Here is a 19646-nt window from a genome sequence, read left to right as displayed (position 1 = left end):
AGGGCAGAGATGCTGGGGGGGGAGTTAGAGAGAGGGTGAGGGCAGAGAGGCTGAGGGGGGAGTTAGAGAGCGGGTGATGACAGAGACACTGAGGGGGGAGTTAGAGAGTTTGTGAGGGCAGAGAGGCTGAGAGGGTAGTTAGAGAGAGAGGGTGAGGGCAGAGATGCTGAGGGGGGAGTTAGAGAGAGGGTGAGGGCAGAGACGCAGAGGGGGGAGTTAGAGAGATGGAGAGGACAGAGACGCTGAGGGGGGAGTTAGAGAAATAGTGAGGGCAGCGAGGCTGAGAGGGGAGTTAGAGAGAGAGAGGGTGAGGGCAAAGACGCTGAGGGGGAGTTAGACAGAGGGCGAGGGCAAAGACGCTGAGGGGGGAGTTAGAGAGAGGGTGAGGAGAGAGACGCTGAGGGAGGAGTTATAGAGTGGGTGAGTGCAGAGAGGGTGAGGACAGAGATGCTGAGGGGGGAGTTAGAGAGAGCAGCAGTGTGGGCATGGATGATGGGGGGTGGTGTGAGCGACGGTAAGGCAGGAGAGAGTGGGGGTGCACTGATAGGCTATTAGCCCGGGGGTGGTATATGTATAATGCTGGGAGGGCATAACTAACTCTCTGCGCTGATAGGCTATTAGGCTGGGGGGGGGGGGGGTGTATGTATAACGCTGGGAGTTGGTAACTAACTCCGCCCAGCGTTATACACACATATGATTGACACATCTGGCTAAATATATAAGAGATTATCAGGCTTCATTCCTCCTGTTTAACCAGAGACGCTGAGGGGTGAGTTAGAGAGAGGGAGAGGACGGAGACGCTGAGGGGGGAGTTAGAGAGAGGGTGAGGGCAGAGACGCTGAGGAGGGAGTTAGATAGAGTGTGAGGGCAGAGAAGCTGAGGGGGGAGTTAGAGAGAGGGTGAGGGCAGAGACATAGAGGGGGGAGTTAGAGAGAGGGAGAGGACAGAGACGCTGAGGGGGGAGTTAGAGAGAGGGTGAGGGCAAAGACGCTGAGGGGGAGTTAGAGAGATGGTGAGGGTAGAGACGCTGAGGAGGGAGTTACATAGACTGTGAGGGCAGAGACGCTGAGGGGGGAGTTAGAGAAAGGGTGAGGGCAGAGACGCAGATGGGGAGTTAGAGAGAGAGAGAGGACAGAGACGCTGAGGGGGGATTTCGAGAGAGGGTGAGGGCAGAGACGCTGAGGAGGGAGTTACATAGACTGTGAGGGCAGAGACGCTGAGGGGGGAGTTAGAGAGAGGGAGAGGACAGAGAGACGCTGAGGGGGAAGTTAGAGAGAGGGTGAGGGCAGAGACGCTGAGGGGGGAGTTAGAGAGAGGGTGAGGGCAGAGTCGCAGAGGGGGGAGTTAGAGAGAGGGAGAGGACATAGACGCTGAAGGGGGAGTTAGAGAGGGTGAGGGCAAAGACGCTGAGGGGGAGTTAGAGAGTGGGTGAGAGCAGAGAGGGTGAGGACAGAGATGCTGAGGGGGGAGTTAGAGAGAGCAGCAGTGTGGGCATGGATGATGGGGGGTGGTGCACTGGTGGGGGTGCACTGATAGGCTATTAGCCCGGGGGTGGTATGTGTATAACGCTGGGAGGGCGTAACTTACTCTCTGCGCTAATAGGCTATTAGGCTGGGGGGTGGTGTGTGTATAACGCTGGGAGTTGGTAACTAACTCCGCCCAGCGTTATACACACTCATGATTGACACATCTGGCTAAATATATAAGAGATTATCAGGCTTCATTCCTCCTGTTTAGCCATCCAGCCAGTGGTCTCCTTCCATCGGTAACCAGTAATCCTATTTAACCATCCAGGTAGTGGTATCCAGTCATCCTGTCTAACCAGCCTGCCAGTAGTATCTTCCTGCCATAGGTATCCATTTCTCCTGTTTAACTATCCTGCGAGTGGTATCCACCATTCCTCCTGCTCAACCATCCGGACATTTTTATTCTTGCATAGGTATCCAGTCCTCCTGTTTAACCATCCGGCCAGTGGTATCCTGCTGGCTTAGGTATCCAGTCCTCCTGTTTAACCATATGGCCAGTGGTATCCTCCTGCCTTATGTATCCAGTCCTCCTGATTAACCTTCTGGCCATTGGTATCCTCCTGCCATAGGTATCCAGTCTTCCTGTTTAACCATCCAGCCAGTGTTATCCTGCATTACTAGTTTTATCTTCCTGCCAGAGATATTCAGTGTTCCTGTTTTAACATCCAGCCTAATAATCCTGCATTCAAGGTGGATCTGTCATATCACACAATACTGATCTGAACCACTCTACCTGTGTCCTATGCCTTCACACCTGCCTGTAGGAATCTACGTTACTGTGCATATACTTTCCTGGGTCACTATGCAAGTCCTTTTGTTCAAGAGTTTACCCATATGTTCACCTAACGTACCGGTGGGCGTATAGAGCTCTAAGGGAAAACTGGAGACTGTTATTGGTTATATTCTAGCTCGAGAGCATCGTAACAGTCTACACGTAACTCAGCCTGACTGAAATACTCAGCCTAGCTCACACCCATATCCTAACTTCCCCGGCACCTTACGTCTGGATTAAAAGTCTCGCCAACATGGCGCCGTGCTACTTCTGGTTTCTATGCTCGGCAAACTATCTAAAATAAACTAACTTAACTCCATGCCAACATGGATAGTTCATACCCCCACTAACCATGTTGGCATGGAGTTGATTTAAGATAGCGTGGCGAGCCACCGAGCCCGCAGCGTGGGCGAGCGAAGCAAGCCCCGCAAGGGGACTCAGACGCAAGGGGACTGGCGCCGTGAAACTACACAAGCACCAAAGTCTCTCCCGCGATTGCAATGTACTTGCAATCGTATCTTAGAAATGCCATTGCATTTTCATGGGAGCCCCCTGGCTGCTAAGACAGGTACAGGAGGCCATGTTTTGGTTCGCAGCAGCTGTGGGTGAATTAATGCAGCCGCCATAAAATTGGTCCATAAACCTGTGTTGCCTGGACCTCGCCCCCACAAAAGCTGCCTCTATGCCCAGGCCGACAACCAAAATGCGATCGCATCATTCTGGGGTGCTGCTGCAGTTTGACACAACCCGTAACTCAGCCTAGCTCGCACCCATATCCTAACTTCCCTGGCACCTGATGTGTCCAGATTACAGGGGTGCCGGACCAGTAGGTGTCGGTAAATAAGTGGTTTACCGTATATGTTAATGTATATAAAATATAACATCAGTTCTGGCCTCCAACCTCCACAGACTAGCCAGCCAGCCAATCATTCGCTATTGATATTTTATTTTATATACATTTTCAGAAGATGCCTAATTTAGTTTGCACATGATAGTTAATGCAACTGGGTTTAACAATAATAAACCTTTAGATGCTGCTGGAGAATAACGTTGGTCTCAGTGAGTGGTGTAACCCCGTTCCCGACCTGGCCCACGTTCCAACTTGTACCTCCTTTGTGGGGGGTTGGGCTCGCACAGCTGATGGATTGCTGTGGGGAACACTGCCTGGATCCCATAAAACAGGTGGCTCCAGTACCTCTCTGCTCCCAGCGGGGACAGCTGGTCCGTGGTCCCGGACTGCAGTAGCTGCACTTCCCACTGGCACAGAGGTCGGGTCTCCAGGTGTGTGAGCACTGTGTGCTGCGATCTTACAGAGACGACTCCACCTTGTTGTTGGCCGTGGCTGCTGGTTTATGCTGTGAATGTAGACCGCAAAATTTAATGGTGGGCACTCTGCTCCAAATGGTGAGGGCACGGCTTGCCAACTAGTTGGGGTCTCCAGACCAATCTTTGTGACACTTTTGCCGCCCTCAGGGTGGTTTTTTGTTTTTAAGTGCCGTAGACACAATTTATTTCCAGCATAGAAAACAGGTCTGAATCAGGCTCTCAGTTTGGATTGCATATGATAAGCTGCTTGCAATAGTTTATCATGTGCAATCCTTAAGCGAACGCAGGAGGAGGTGCATTCCACCCCCTGCCTCCATTTGTGATCATATCAAACTGCGATTGTAGTTTAGAAAAACATCAGGACCATCGGTGGCTGTGACGCTGCGACTGCAGCCTGAGTAAGTCTCATCTCTCTCAGGCTTGCAGTTGTAGGTCGGCTTGCGAGACCAAAGAAACTTTGCCTTGCAGCTTAAATGTATATAAGATATAACATCAGTTCTGGCCTCCGTCCTCCCCAGATAAGTCAGCCAAACCCTCGCCATTGATGTTATATTTTATATACATTTTTAGAAAATGCCTGATTCAGTTTGGATTGCACATGATAAGCTGCTCACAGCAGCTTATCATGTGGGATCCTCAAGCAATGCAAATGCAGGAGGAGGTGCATTCCACCCCCTGCCTCCATTTGTGATCGCTGGCTGCTCTACACCGCAAGCACCTCTGCAATCAGCAGAGGTGTTTGTTGTTCTGCCATGTGATCACATGTGCAGAAACCAAACATTGCGCATAATATGGGTTGGATCGTACTTACCCAATCAGTAAGAGAGTTGATGTTCCGGTCTCTCGGTCTCCAGTACTTGATGGGCGTTGGAGAACATACCGTAGTTGTTAGTTGAGGGGCGATGTTCTGCCACCTTGTGTAATTCGGGCTGACGGAGAATCCAGGTGTTCTTCTGGAAGCTGGAAGTTGTTCTGTGGCTACTGATGGAGGTATCGGCTGCTCCTGTGTGAGATGATGTTATACCTCCTGCGCCTGGGGAAGTGATGTTACCTTCACTGTGGTGGCTGCAGGGAGAAGCTGGGAGTGAATGGGTCCTGCAGATGTTCTAACTTCTCCCAATCGATTCCCGTGAAGAATGGATGTTCTCTGATGTTGCCGTTCTCACCCAGACGCATCTCAGGGTCACCACACAGGAGCTGGAAAGAGGAACATGAGGGCAACTAAGTTTCTGTTCAGCTGCAGTCTGATTCCTTACAGCACATATTTGGGAGACATATTTCTCAAATGATTTTTAGCCTCAAAGAAAAGAATCATTATTTTCCCCTAATCAGAGGATGTGTGTCTATGTAGTTTAGTATTCTTTCCCCCAACCTCTAGCAGGTTACTGCTTATCATGGTACCATTGGGGGTCATTCACTGGACTTGATTTGCTTACATTTGAATAGAAACAGGGAAAATGCCGGTGCTGTATAACGTGACCAGTAGTGTATGTCAGTGGTACAGTGACTCCTGCAGCAGGCATTGATCTAGCTTGGAGTTTCCTTCAGCCACCAATTATTTGTTTGTGTCAGGGAGGTGGAGCCAGTAATGTAATCTGACTTATGTAACTACATATAGCTTCCCCATGTACAGCTACATGACCGCTCGTAGAACAACTACATGGCTGATACTAGAGAATGGGGGTTCTGTAGAAATAACAGACGCTGACACATTGTTCATGGCCTCTTTGTTACCTAGTGCTGAATGCTAAGGTGGGTCTGACACTCACCTCTTCAATGATGTTTCTTGTATTCGGGCACAGATGACAGCCCGCCAAAGCCGAGATGTGGCACTCCTCGGGGGATTTTCCTGTTGTCATCTCGAATAGCACCACACCGAAGGAGTACCAATCCACTCCCGCATCATATGGCCCTCGCTTGATGATCTGTCAATAAAAGGTAACAGTTCACTCAATAACACTTTATAAACAGGAGAGCAGATCTGGGCACAATACGCCTGCCATCAGATGTTACACTGACAAAGACACATCTGGCACCCTGGTTGGGACACATGATTTATTTCATACATACAGGCAGAGGCAATGATTTATATTTTTCTTTTATGCAGTGTGTTCCATTAGCCTTACTTAGGTCACAAGATAATTGGTTTAGGTACTTGTGACTTATCTGGGCGCCCGATGTTGAAATTGTATGCCAGTACCCTAAGCATGCGATTTGATGCGATTTGACGCGATTTCCCTTGAAATTCCCTTGAAGAGAAAACCGCGTTGCATTGTATGCTATTGTATTGCATGCGATGCGAATTGATTTTAATATGATTGATAATATGATTGATTTTAATATGTACAGGCACCCAGATGCCTGTTTCATATGTGAATTGGCCCCCAGACCCCATTTTTAATTGTATACCCACCCTGATGGCTAAATGACCCCCATTGTTAAAGGCACCCCACTATCAACGCCAACCCGAAGCGTGGCGAGCGCAGCGGTACGCGTCCTCCGACCTTTTCATACCCCCACTATCCACGTCGGCGTGGAGTCGATGTTATATAGTGTGGCGAGCGCAGCGAGCCACCGAGACCGAAGCGTGGCGAGCGGACGTGGATACCTTCACAGCTATACGCGTCCCCTCGCGGGCTTCACAGGTATCCGCGTCCCCTCGCGGGGCTCGCTGCGCTCGCCACGCTTCGGGCTCGGTGGCGCGCTGCGCTCGCCACACTATATAACATCGACTCCACGCCTACGTGGATAGTGGGGGTAAGAAAAGGTCGGAGGACGCGTACCGCCGCCCCTCGCGGGCACGCTACGCTCGCCACGCTTTGGGTTGGTGTTGATAGTGGGGTGGCGTTAACAATGGGGGGCACTTAGCCATCAGGGTGGGTATACAATTAAAAATGGGGTCTGGGGGGCCATTTCACATATGAAACAGGCATCTGGTTGCCTTCACATATTAAAATTGCGGCAAATCGCGTCAAATCACATCGCAGGCAATCTGATTGTATGCGATTTGACGCGATTTTTAGGTGTGATCATCTGGGGCGCCCAGATAAGTCACAAGTACCTTGGTTTATTACAATAATACTATGAGACCCAGTTATTATTTACTCAATACAAAATATCGTGTAAGTTAACCCCTTCAGTGGTGTTTTTTGGGGGGGAAGAGCGCTTCCTAACACCCCCCCACTGTATTACCCAGAGCCGAGCAGTGCCGCTGGGCATTCCATCAGCCGCTGCCCGGCCCTGAACCTGGCTGTGTGCGACATGACATTACAAGGTCACACCGCACACAGGCGGGGGAAGGAGGCAAGGCTGGGCAGCTGCTGAAGCCGAGCGTAGCACTGATCTCACCGTAAACTGGAGCATAACCCGTAAAATTCTCGGGAGTGCCAATGAAGGAGTCAAAGGTATAAACCAAACCTGGAAAATCCCCATAGATACAAAAGTTCACTATGAACAACCCCTGCAAAATGATAAGAGGGATTGCCCTGGCTCTGCATTACCCAGCCAGCCACTCATAAACCACCAGTGTAGGAAAACACCTGTGATTGGCTGTCAGTGAAGGCAGATCATGATTAGATGCCATTTAGAACATGAAGCCGCTATTGTTTGTAGCATGCACCTTTATACTGTACAGCCGACCTCTAATTTATTATAGCCTCACCTCTGGGGCAATGTAGCCACGTGTTCCAGCGTAGCCAGAGGTTTTGGGTGTGTTCTCCAACGCCAGCCCGAAGTCGGCGATTTTAATATGGCCGTCATGAAGCAGGATGTTCTCTGGTTTGATGTCTCTGTAATAGGAACAATTTCTTCATTAAGTACTTGTTTGCATGGACAGTATATGAAATACATAATACAGTAAGTGACTAAGGCTGCAGATGTGTCCTCAGACACATATTAGGGCAAAGTCTCCTGGCGCATCTTAGTTGTGTTATGTTGTGACTAAGAGGCATTTGCTGGCAGATGCTGGATGCTGGCAGAGTTGCACGGGACCTGGGGTCTCACTGGCACTTACTCAGCATGGCGGATTGAGGCTGGCTATATGAGGATACATCTGGAAATGTAGAAAAGTGCATCTCCCAATTAATAAATGCCTGTTCCACATGGCCAGACCAGGGTGCAGTGTGTGCTATGAACAAGGTCCTAAAGCTGAGTGGGCACCAGGCTGCCCCTTATGCTCACCGAGCATGGATGACTGGAACGCCATATGTCTTCCCCAGAAATATGGAGTTTGTGTCTGTGCAGAATATAGCAAATATTATGGCATCAGTGCCAGTTCTTCTGCACATGGGTCTTCTGTGCAGGCAGTAAAATATCTTAACATACCTCTTATTTCTCAGTACACATATTAGCACTGAATGCATCGCAGAGTAATGTTATGTTTATAAGGGTGGAACTACTGTGATTTATTCCCCACAATAAGAACAAGTACTAATGCAGCCCTTGTATTTTATGTTTATTTAAACAAGGAAAGAAAGTTAGTTACCGATGGATGAAGCCCATCCTGTGGAAGTGCTGGAGACCGGACACGATCTCGGCAGCGAAGACTCTGTTAAAGAAGAAATGTATCAATATTGTAACATCCCAAATCAGCCGTAGTGTATGTGCAGGATAGAGAGATACAGTGTGGGATGGGGAATAGTGTAAAGGTGCCCATACACTAGTCCGAATTTGGCTACTTTTCACCTGATTCTGACGGATCGGGCTGAGAAATTGTGTAAAAGTGGCCAAATCGGGTGTGTTTGACATCTGATCCGATACGCGGTCCACTGTGCATCAGATCAAAGGTCGTACCTGCTGCATGTCCGACCTCCACCACGGACCCACTGCGGGGAGCGAGGTCGCATGTGATACATCACATGTCAAAGGATCGTAAGCGATACATCACATGCGATCCTACCGCCTGGGAAGGTTCCGGCCGAAGGGACTGGATGGCCATACTCTGCTGCAAGAAGAAGCGCATGGCCACCTTAAGAGCTATAGAAACGGCAAAAGAAAATACAGGTAGGATAAAATCATAGTAGGAAAAGGCAAAGGGGTAGTTGTATGAGCAGTGATAAGGGAGGAGCAATGAGCCAGAGGAAAATTGGTCTATGGCAACCAATCAGCTACTCTGTATAATTTCATACTATGCAAATTACAGGCGTTAAGGTGCGTACACACGGTACGATTTATGTTCCGTATGATGTTGTATACTATTTCCCAGGAAAGTCCCAGTGGTCAGAAGCATAAGATTTGTGCTTATAATAACGTACAATGTGCATAAGATATCACATACGATATGACGTCACAGCTATACTACACTATACATCTTATGCTTTCTAGCCAGAATTGAGTTGCATGCTCACCCGAGCAGCTCCCTGCCAGACGACCGGTGGGAGCGTGCATCGTACGTCAGATAGTGCGTACACACGGGAAGATATAGTGCACTATCTAGCACGCTATTCAAAACTAGCTAGCTAGATTGGGCACTATATCTTACCGTGTGTACGCACCTTTACTTCAGTGCTGATTGGTTACCATGGGCCACTTCTCTTCTGGCTCACTTCCTTATCACTGCTTCATACCTATACCCCAAAGTGATGGAAGTCCAACAAGGAATAACATATATTGTACAGTGAATGTAAGGGCCCCCATACATTAGGACAAGTTGGACCCAATTCTCCTCCGAGCCACCCGTCAGCTCCCCGGGAGGCTCACATACAATTTAGGACTTGATGTGCCATTTTTTACATGTGATAAATCACATGCGATTTATCACATGTAAAAAAAATAACAGGGAGCTGTAGGGTGGTGAGGAGCAGTGGGGGCAGGCGGCGGCTCTCAAATGAGTGGCTGGCTGGGGTGGAAACAGTGGGGCCGCAGCGTTAATCAAATCAGTGCTGGGGCGGGCGGCGGTGACCAGATCATCAGTGTCCACTGTCCAGCGCCGCAGCGGGCAGGCAGCAGCTATTACATCTTGAAAAGAATGTGTCAAATGACTCTCTGGCTTTTGATTGGCTGAGATAGAGCACTCTCAGCCAATCAGCTGCCGAGGAGTGCTCTATCTCAGCCAATCATTAGCCGGGCAGTCATTTGACATGTTATTTTAAAGTTGTAATTGCCGCTGCTGCCGGCCCGCTACGGCGCTGGACAGTGGACTGGACACTGATGATCAGGTCACCGCCGACTGCCCCAGCACTGATCTGATTACCACCACCGCCCGCCCACGGCAGTGACAAAAAGCTTATGATCACTGGCTGGACGTCTTCCTCACGGCACCCCCTGGCCACTCATTTAAGAGCCGCCACTGCCCGCTCGCTGCAGGAGGTCGGACGTAATCGTACATGCTGCACATACGACCTCCTGATCCGGTCCGATGGGCACGGGAACGCGCATCGGATCGGATCAAATGTCAAACACATGCGATTTTGGGCCTATTTCACGCGATTTAGCAGCCCAAGTGCTCAAATCGCATGGAATCGGTCCAACATCGCATAGTGTATGGGGGCCTTAAGTATGTGTGTTTGCTCATTTCCTAGACTGTAAGCTCCTATAGGATTTTGTCTTGCACACAGTCACACAGTTATACACCAGATTATGCATAGATCTTACGTTGCAGCTGTAGGCTCAAGACGCCCTCTTGATTGCAGCAGGTCGAATAAGTCTCCTCCGTTGGCGTAGTCCATGACGAATGCCAAGATGTTCTTGGTCTGGAAGGTCAGGAGGCCATGTACTAAGAAGGGGCTCCCAGATGTTGATTGTAGGGCCCTGGTCTCAATCCTTGTCTTCTCTTTTTCTCTCTCTGACAGTCCCTCGTTGTTCACGACCTTTATGGCGACATCCGTCTTGGTGGAGATCTCACGCGCCAGCAGGACCACTCCATAGCCGCCCTCTCCTAACTCACGGCTGATCTTGTACCTGTCCATGAAGAGAGGTTCCTCCTTGTCTGGTGGTGAGACGCTGCTTGGTCCTTGTGGAGTAAAGTAAGAGACATTATGAAATTATTGTTTAACAGCTAAAGACACAGTAATATGATGATAACTGAAGTGGGAATGCTGGGACCACAACATAAAACACACTGTAGGGTTTTACAAAGCTGAAGATACTTATAGCTAATCGGAAACATTTTTTAAATAATGGCACCTTGATCACTTTTGAGTTTAATAATTTTGTTGCGTAACTGAATAGTGCCTATTTGATATTGTAGGAATGGAGCATGTGCATTTATGTGTTGTAAGGAACTGGTAGTGATGCATTCTCATGCGAATTTAAGCAGGGAAATTATTGCTAGTGATCAAAAGGATTGCCTGGGGTTCTAGTGACCAAGCCAATTCCTCTGAGCTAATCCTGTAGTTACTGGCCATACCGTTCTGGCACTAATCACATCGCCTGTAGTACATTTGTAATGGCATTGAGCTACAATAGATGCCAACCATTACATTCGCCTTCATGTCCAAGTTTGACACGGGATATAATGCGTTTTGTTGTCCTATTAACAGCCTGAAAGGGTTTGCATCTGTATTCCTATATGTGAAATTCATGTTAACATACATTACTTTACATTAAATATCTAATATTGTACCAAGTCCATAATTAAATGAAGGGAAAAAACCCGCCATGACACCATGGGGGGAGGGGGGGGGGATTTACTAAGATGTGTATTCTACTTCACATGTGATGTTGCTATGGGCAACCAATCAGATCCTGTCTTCTAGAGGATGCTAAATAAATAAGAAGTAGAGTGTGATTGGTTGCCTATAGCAACATCACATGTGAAGTAGCATACACATCTTAGTAAATTTCCCCCCATGAGTCATTACACCGGGTGACACCAGCCCTACATTCTTCAGTTATCACCATGGCTGTCTTCCCCAGGGGGGTTGGGCTGTCAAGTATAAATGCAGGCACCACCATCCTGGGTATTACCACCTTTAGTGCCAGTAAACCTAGAGCTATTCTGTAAACCCCCTGATGTTTGGGTGTGGGGTTAATAAAGTAATAATCATAGTAATGTTAGGATTAGGCTAGGTAAAGGTAGAAGAACATTCATACTGTGTTTTCATTGTGTAAATGACCCCGCGAATGCCGGCATATGCCTGTCACCAAACTGAGCTATACTGTAGGTTACAGCACCTTTGTAGTTGTGCACCTTTCTCCATAAATATTACAGTAGTTTTACTAATCCTTTTTTTTTAGACTGTCTTTATCTGAATAACTGTAGTAACCAATGAAGTGAATATAAATTACATATAAAACATTATTTATATTTTTTTTATATAAACAATATTCAACTTTGCCAATGTGAAAATGAACTACAGTGCAAGGACATCCAACTACATTTCCGCTTACCTGGTCTTGGCTCATCTTCATCCGGGTCTTTAGCCTCGCTTGCCGCTCTCTTTCTCTCTTCCAGCGATTCTTCCTCTCTGGATTTTCTTGATGAAGTGTTGTTCACTGTCTTCTGGTCTTTCTCCTGCATCTTGCTGCTGGACTCCTCAGGTGCTTCCTTTTCAGGCTTTCTTGATGTCTCCTTCCTGCACTTCTTCTTTCCGGCCATCTCCTCTGTGTTCTGGTCTGTCTTCTGTATCTTGCCGCTGGGTTCCTCCTCAGGTGCTTCCTTTTCAGGCCTTCTTGAGGTCTCCTTCCTTCTCCTCTTCTTCCCGACCATCTCCTCCATCTTCTGATCCGGCTCCTGCATCTTCCGACGGGTACACCTGATCCAAAATGTCAACTTACCTCTGCTGATCAGGCTCCTGCGTCTTCCGACGGGTACACCTGATCCAATCAGTCGACTTACCTCTCCTGATCTGGCTCCTGCGTCTTCCGACGGGTACACCTGATCCAATTGGTCGTTTACCTTTCCTGATCTGGCTCCTGCGTCTCCCGACGGGTACACCTGATCCAATTGGTCAATTTACCTTCCCTGATCTGGCTCCTGCGTCTTCCGACGGGTACACCTGATCCAATAAGTTGACTTTCCTCTCCTGATCTGGCTCCTGCGTCTTCCGACGGGTACACCTGATCCAATTGGTCAATTTACCTTTCCTGATCTGGCTCCTGCGTCTTCCGACGGGTACACCTGATCCAATTGGTCAATTTACCTTCCCTGATCTGGCTCCTGCGTCTTCCGACGGGTACACCTGATCCAATTGGTCAATTTACCTTTCCTGATCTGGCTCCTGCGTCTTCCGACGGGTACACCTAATCCAATTGGTCAATTTACCTCTCCTGATCTGGCTCCTGCGTCTTCCGACGGGTACACCTGATCCAAGGAGTCGATTTACCTCTCCTGATCTGGCTCCTGCGTCTTCCGACGGGTACACCTGATCCACTGAGTCAATTTACCTCTCCTGATCTGGCTCCTGCGTCTTCCGACGGGTACACCTGATCCAATTGGTCAATTTACCTTTCCTGATCTGGCTCCTGCGTCTTCCGACGGGTACACCTGATCCAATTGGTCATTTACCTTTCCTGATCTGGCTCCTGCGTCTTCCGACGGGTACACCTGATCCAATTGGTCAATTTACCTTTCCTGATCTGGCTCCTGCGTCTTCCGACGGGTACACCTGATCCGATTGGTCAATTTACCTTTCCTGATCTGGCTCCTGCGTCTTCCGACGGGTACACCTGATCCAATAAGTCGATTTACCTCTCCTGATCTGGCTCCTGCGTTTTCCGACGGGTACACCTGATCCACTGAGTCGATTTACCTCTCCTGATCTGGCTCCTGCGTCTTCCGACGGGTACACCTGATCCAATAAGTTTACTTACCTCTCCTGATTCGGCTCCTGCGTCTTACGACGGGTACACCTGATCCAGTAATTGGCTTTCTGTCTCCTGAAATCGCTTTTTCTCCCCTTCTCAATCCTCTGCTTGCGCTGCTGCTTCCTCCTCTGATGCTGTCTGCTGCAGAGATGCCAGTTGGAAAATAACTGCCACTCTCAGCTATGAAAGTGTATAGCTTGGGTCATGTGACCAGCTTGCTGCTCTCCCATATACACTCTATAGTATCCATGCTAATGGGTCTAATTTTATTTTTAGGATTTCTAAGTTGCTATAACTTACCCTGTTAATGTTATTTGTGCCTAATTTCAGTGAGATCCTATGTACATGTTCCTAATTTATAATCTAACTGCAGGGAAGGAACATTAAATGTACATAAATGTATGGCTGTAACTATTTCACCACAATAATACAATAGAATACAGCCCTCCGGGGTAGTGACAATCAGGTGCCTATGTTATTTCACTTTTAAATACATCTACTAAAATATCTGTTTTATAGGGATGGCCATCGTTGCCATTGCCATCGATGGCAATTCTGCAACTGGCCATCGATAGTGCTAAACTATGCAATGGATGTCCATCGATATTTTTACATATCGATGGTCATCCATTGTGTTTGATTGATTGGGCTGTGGGCCAATCAAAAGACGGGGGACGGGGCTTCGCTGGTGTCGGGGGGCAGAGCTATGCTCTGTGTCCCAGCACTTTTTAAAAAAAGGCAAACATCGTTTTGCTGTTCCATCGATGGAGGGAAACCATCTGGTTCTCCCCCATCTATGGCTAAAGTATTCGACATTGGCCATGAACCACCGATGTTTGGAATAATCGATGGTCAATGACCATCCCTACTGTTTTACTTTTGTCTGTATTGACATGTGAGAGGGGAGTTAGGGATGGGAGTGGGGGAATAACAGATCCCCTAGCACGACCCCTTCCATCAGGTACAAGAGGATCTGCACTTGGGCTTCCCCCTGTTTATGATTGTAGTCACCTGTGTTGAACTAGATAATTGATGAGAAAGCTGTTTCACTGCAGGTAACTGCACCTGGGAAGTCCGGGAGCAGAGCTTTCTGTACCTGATGGAAGGGTCCTATTGGACGGTCTGGGTACAAGTGTATAGAGATGCAGCAATTACTCAGAGGAGTAGGGTTTTAGTTAGCAAATGCTTATCATACAGTGAAAGTAGCATTATTAGTGGTGGCTGTGTGTGTGTGTGGGGGGGGGGGTGAGGGGTGTTGCTGTTATGGTGGCAACAGGAATGCTACAGTTTTAGCTAATTCAAAACGTTGTCCTAAAATAGCAAGTATATTGTTCATGGAGGCTGCCTGTCTAATTCTATCGCTACAATGATAGAAAGAACTATACTGGTTGCACTAGACCAGTGGTAGCCAACCCTAGCCCTCGAGAGCTACCAACAGTTCACATTTTCCAGACAACCTAGCTGCTGCACAGCTGCACTCATTAATCACTGACACATTTTAAAAGATACACAGGTGGAGCTAATTACTTCACTTGTGATTCTGTGAGGAGACCTGCAAAACATGCACTGTTGGTAGCTCTCGAGGACTAGGGTTGGCTACCCCAGCACTAGACACTTAAACAGCTGACGCTGATGATTAAGGTTTCACCAACCCCAAGGACAAAACAAGTGCAAAAAATTTCAATGTGGCGGATATGATAATGAGACCTGCCAATGCAATGGTTAAGGAAGATCAGTCAAAGACAGAATGAAAATCAGTGACAACAATTGTTTCCCCACAAACAATACATCTTTATTTCGTTGATTTTCTTCTTCAAAAGTGTGTACCAGCCAGGATTATTGAGCCAGCAATTGGGGCGTTGCAGAGTCAGGCGGGGAATTCATGTGTTCCGTCTGCTGCCTGCTTATGCCGACAAGTGTGTCCAGTCTCTCTCTCTCTGCCCCAACTCTCTCTCTCTCTTGCTCTCTCTGCCCCAACTCTCTCTCTCTCTCTCGCTCTCTCTGCCCCAACTCTCTCTCTCTCCGGACGGAATGTACAAAGCATTGGCGGTACATTCCACTGACCATCGCATATGTAGATGATGTAGTTTGGAATGTCCATTCCGTTTCTTGCCTGCTCCCCCTAATAGCTCACTTCATCAGAGCATCAAGTGCTGTCACGCACCGGAGGATGTTTCTCCTCCATGAAAGTGCCATGGGCGTCTCTATGAAATGCTGGGCATTCCCATGGGAACGCAGCCAGGCCGATGCCTACTTGGGGTTCTCTATGCTTAACCATTGTTTCTGCCAGGGCTACACTATTCTTGCACCCATTAATAAGCAGTATGGGCCTTATTCTGGTTGGCTCGCAAAGCAGTGTTATTTTGCTTCTTTGTGAGCTTTGTAGCACCGCCCAAATGCCCACACCCCGCTATTCGCATATTTTCCCAAAATCATTAGATGGTCGATTTCTGAAGCGCTCACTCCCTGGTGACTTTATTTAGTGGCACCCTGCTCCGTGAACATTGTGGGCAGCTGACATTCGGTGACGTCTGCTGCCGGCCCCCGGAAGGCAAGTAGCCACCCTCGTTCCCTTGCTGATGCCCAGCATTTCCTGGGTGCATCCAATATTTTTGTGAGTACGCCCAGGAAACCCTGCGAAGGCCCCCTGCCCGCCTACTGTATGCCCACCCCGCTACGAGCACCTCGGAGACTATGCAAATCTCCGAGGACACCCGCAGAGAAGAACGACTGATTAGATGTTTTCTTACAGTAAACAAATGTATTCTTCAATTCTACTGTATTATGTTACAACCAATGAACATTCTTATTGTACTCGTAATTAATCACTTTAAATTGAACACATTCAAATATCTGTACCATTTAATAACTCTCTATTCAACCTTTTGCTGTAACACCTAAGTGCTTAAATATCTATATTATTGCGCAATAATATGCAAACAAACTTACAAATCTTAAACGCTAAATAAGCGCTTTTGCCCTTTTTTTAGCCCTGACCCAATGTTCACAGTTCCGTAAAGCTGCAAGCAACTCAGAGTATGCTAAAGTGCAGATGAAGGTAAGTTTTAGGCTGTTCAACAGAGCTGTCACTTAAGTTTCTATGCTCCGCTCCACACAAGGTGAAATGGTTCTCCCAAATATATCATAGACCATGGATCTTTAATGGCCCCCCAGATGTTGTGAAACTACTTGTTCCAACATGCATTGCCACATTTTTTTTCCTATAAGAGCATGCCAAAACTGTCAGGGCATGCTGGGACATGTAGTTCCACAACATCTGGAGGGCCACAGGTTGAAGACCTGTGTCATAGACCATTGTAAGTCTCCGGCCTGTGCTGAGCACCCTAGGGCTAGCTAGACAGCATATGGCAAGGGTCCTAAAGCCGCCAGATTCCTGCTATGGTACCATAGACCCTGGCTGCTACAGGCATTTGCAATAGCATGATCAGAGACTATAAGCTGCTAATAAAATGTAGTATTATATGCATGTACACTTGGTAGTAAATGTAATGGGAGTTGATGGAAACTTTTTCTCTCCCCCAGGTCTCTGGAGCGTGTACTCAGCCGATCCCATCATCGTACCACTTATGGTCTCTCCAGTTGTTTCCTTCCCAGGATTTCACCTTTCACCTGCAGGTGTCACCTCCGGTAAGCCGTTCTGATCTACTCACCAGTGTCCTTAGTGCATTTACAACCAATACGCAGCCATCAGCTTGGGTTACACTGCGCCAGTCTTCCCAGAATCCAGACACCGATTATAATACATTGCCAGTATTAGTGTAAGGTCATTAGACAATAAATGCGCCTTCTAGCACCTGAAATCTCCCTCTATTGTCTGATACTTGTGCAGTGTCCATGCCTCATACGCAGGAGTCTTCTCTAACTGTCCCTCTTTCTGTCTCTCAGGGAGCAGCAGGATGCTATGACACTTCTCTGGATCCTTCACAAGTTACAGACTATTATTTCAGTTTTTACCGACTCTGAGAATGACGTGCTCGTTGAACAGCTGGAAAAAAAACACAAATTTTTCCTTTTTTTCCATTGGGCACAGAAAACGTGCCCGTGCCCCTCCCCCTCCATGCCCCCCAGACTGCGGGCAGTCGCGGGGTGACCCAAACCCCTCACTGGATGTGCAACACTGGACCAAACCAAGCAGCACTGGAATCAACTGGGCACAACTGGAAATCAGTAAACCATCACACTGGAGACACAGGGAACTATCCCCACGCAAGAAAAATCTGATTGATTTTCTGTATGTTAAATGTTATGTATGATTCTATTACAAACCTTCCCTTTATCTGTGACCCTCCCAATCCTTGATTGAAGTTACCAGGAAGACCCCATCTCCGATTGTTGTTAACCATCTCCGCAAGCTGTGTAGCTCAGCAGTCTGACCTGTTAGCTGCTGCCACTAAGCCAGAGGCTGCACAAGCCGTTTTACGTTACTGAGATATCTTTGTGCTCTATTGTATTTTATGTGAATCCTTTTTTTTTTGGTTCTTGTTTGTTTTGTATTTAATTCTCTAACCACAAAAGTGCACTTAATCTTAACATGGCGCGAGGACCAATATTGTGCCTCGAAAAGAAGGGGGGCAATCATTAGTGCCAGATGGTGAATCTGCGCTCCCTAAACTGGGCACGCGGCGCGCCAGCGCTGTGCAAACAGATGAAGTGGTGACTTTATTATTAAGGACCCAGATACCAGACCCCCGATCGGTCTTTCTGATGTCATTTCTGCTCTTAATGTTACAATCCTGTAAGTATGGTTTTCTTACAGTTAACCCCTTCCTGACAGAGCTAGTTTTTGCGTTCCTGACAGAGCCATTTTTTTCAAATCTGACATGTCTCACTTAAGTGGGGATAACTTTTTTTTGCTTTTACTTATCCCAGTGATTTTGAGATTGTTTTTTCGTGACACATTGTACTTCAAATTAGTGGTAAATTTGGGTCGATACAGTCTGTGTTTTTTTGTGAAAAATACCAAAATGTCGTGAAAAAATGGAAAATTTAGCGATTTGCAAAATGTTAAATTTTCTGCTTGTGAGACAAATAATCATACCACTCAAAATAGTTAATAACTAACATAGACCATATGTCTACTTTATGTTGCCATCATTATTTCAACTTCCTTTTAATTTTTTTGGACACTAGGAGGCTTACAATATGAATAGCAAATTCTCAAATTTTCAAGAAAATTTCAAACACTGATTTTTTTAGGGACCAGTTCAGTTCTGATGTGACTTTGAGGGACTTGTATGTGAGACACCCCCATAAATGATGCCATTTCAAAAACTGCACCCCTCACAGTATTCAAAACAGCATTTTGGAAGTTTGTTAACCCTTTAGGTGTTTCACAGGAATTAAAACAAAGTGTAGGTGAAATTTCAAAATTTCATTTTTTTTGCAGATTTGCAATTTTAATACATTTTTCTAAGGAACACAGTACATTTTACTAGAGAAATGTGACTAAAAATTGATTCCCCCAATTCTTTTGTTTTCATAAATATCCTATATGTGGCCCTAGTGTGCACGTTGACCAAACCACAGGCTTCATAATAGAAGGAGCACCTACTTGATTTTGGAGCCTCCTTTTTATGAGATTATTTTTTAGGCACCATGTAGGTTTCTAGGCACCATAAGATGCTAAAAGTTAGGAACCCCCCCACAAGTGACCCCATTTTGCAAACTACACCCCTCAGGGAATTCATCTAGGGGTATAGTGTACATTTCAAACCCCCAGGGGTTTCACCAATTGTGGTACAACTGGGCAGTGAAAATGAAAAATTAATTTTTTTACACAAAAATGCAGTTCTGGCTCCAAATTTGTCATTTTCACAAGGAATGAAGGAGACAAAGCACCCCAAAATCTGTGCCCCAATTTCTCCCGAGTACCGCAATGCCTCACATGTGACCAAAAAATACCAGTTGGGTGCATGGCAGGACTCAGAAGGGAAGGAGTGATTTTTGGATTTTGCAGCTCAGATTCTGGTGGAATTTTGGTGGGTGCTATGTCGCATTAGCAAGACCCCCAAAGCACCAATACAGTGGAACCCCCCCACAAGTGACCCCATTTTGCAAACTACACCCCTCAGGGAATTCATCTAGGGGTATAGTGTACATTTCAAACCCCCAGGGGTTTCACCAATTTTGATACAAGTGGGCAGTGAAAATGAAAAATTACATTTTTTTACACAAAAATGCAGTTCTGGCTCAAAATTTTTCATTTTCAGAAGGTATGAAGGAGAAAAAGCACCCCAAAATCTGTGCCTCAATTTCTC

At 47.1% G+C, this 19646-nt stretch overlaps 1 long non-coding RNA gene across 3 annotated transcripts in view; it reads left to right on the top strand.

Annotated features, from left to right (window-relative positions):
- LOC146045862 (uncharacterized) overlaps window positions 1–16428 on the top strand; it is an 88232-nt gene extending 71804 nt beyond the window's left edge. The window contains exons 2-5 of one of the 3 annotated variants that reach the window (XR_014465641.1): window positions 5427–5562; window positions 8091–8186; window positions 10413–10586; window positions 16359–16428. This is a non-coding gene — a long non-coding RNA (uncharacterized LOC146045862). Of the gene's footprint in view, window positions 1–5426; window positions 5563–8090; window positions 8222–10412; window positions 10587–16358 lie in introns of all 3 variants that reach the window. The other 2 variants (XR_014465639.1, XR_014465640.1) reach the window with 2 other exon arrangements.
- The last annotated feature ends 3218 nt before the right edge of the window (window positions 16429–19646 follow it).

Source organism: Crinia signifera, chromosome 11 (assembly GCF_055691185.1).
Source record: "Crinia signifera chromosome 11, ASM5569118v1, whole genome shotgun sequence".
In the NCBI taxonomy this organism is placed as follows: Eukaryota; Metazoa; Chordata; class Amphibia; order Anura; family Myobatrachidae; genus Crinia; species Crinia signifera.
This window is presented reverse-complemented; position numbering and strand designations above follow the sequence as displayed.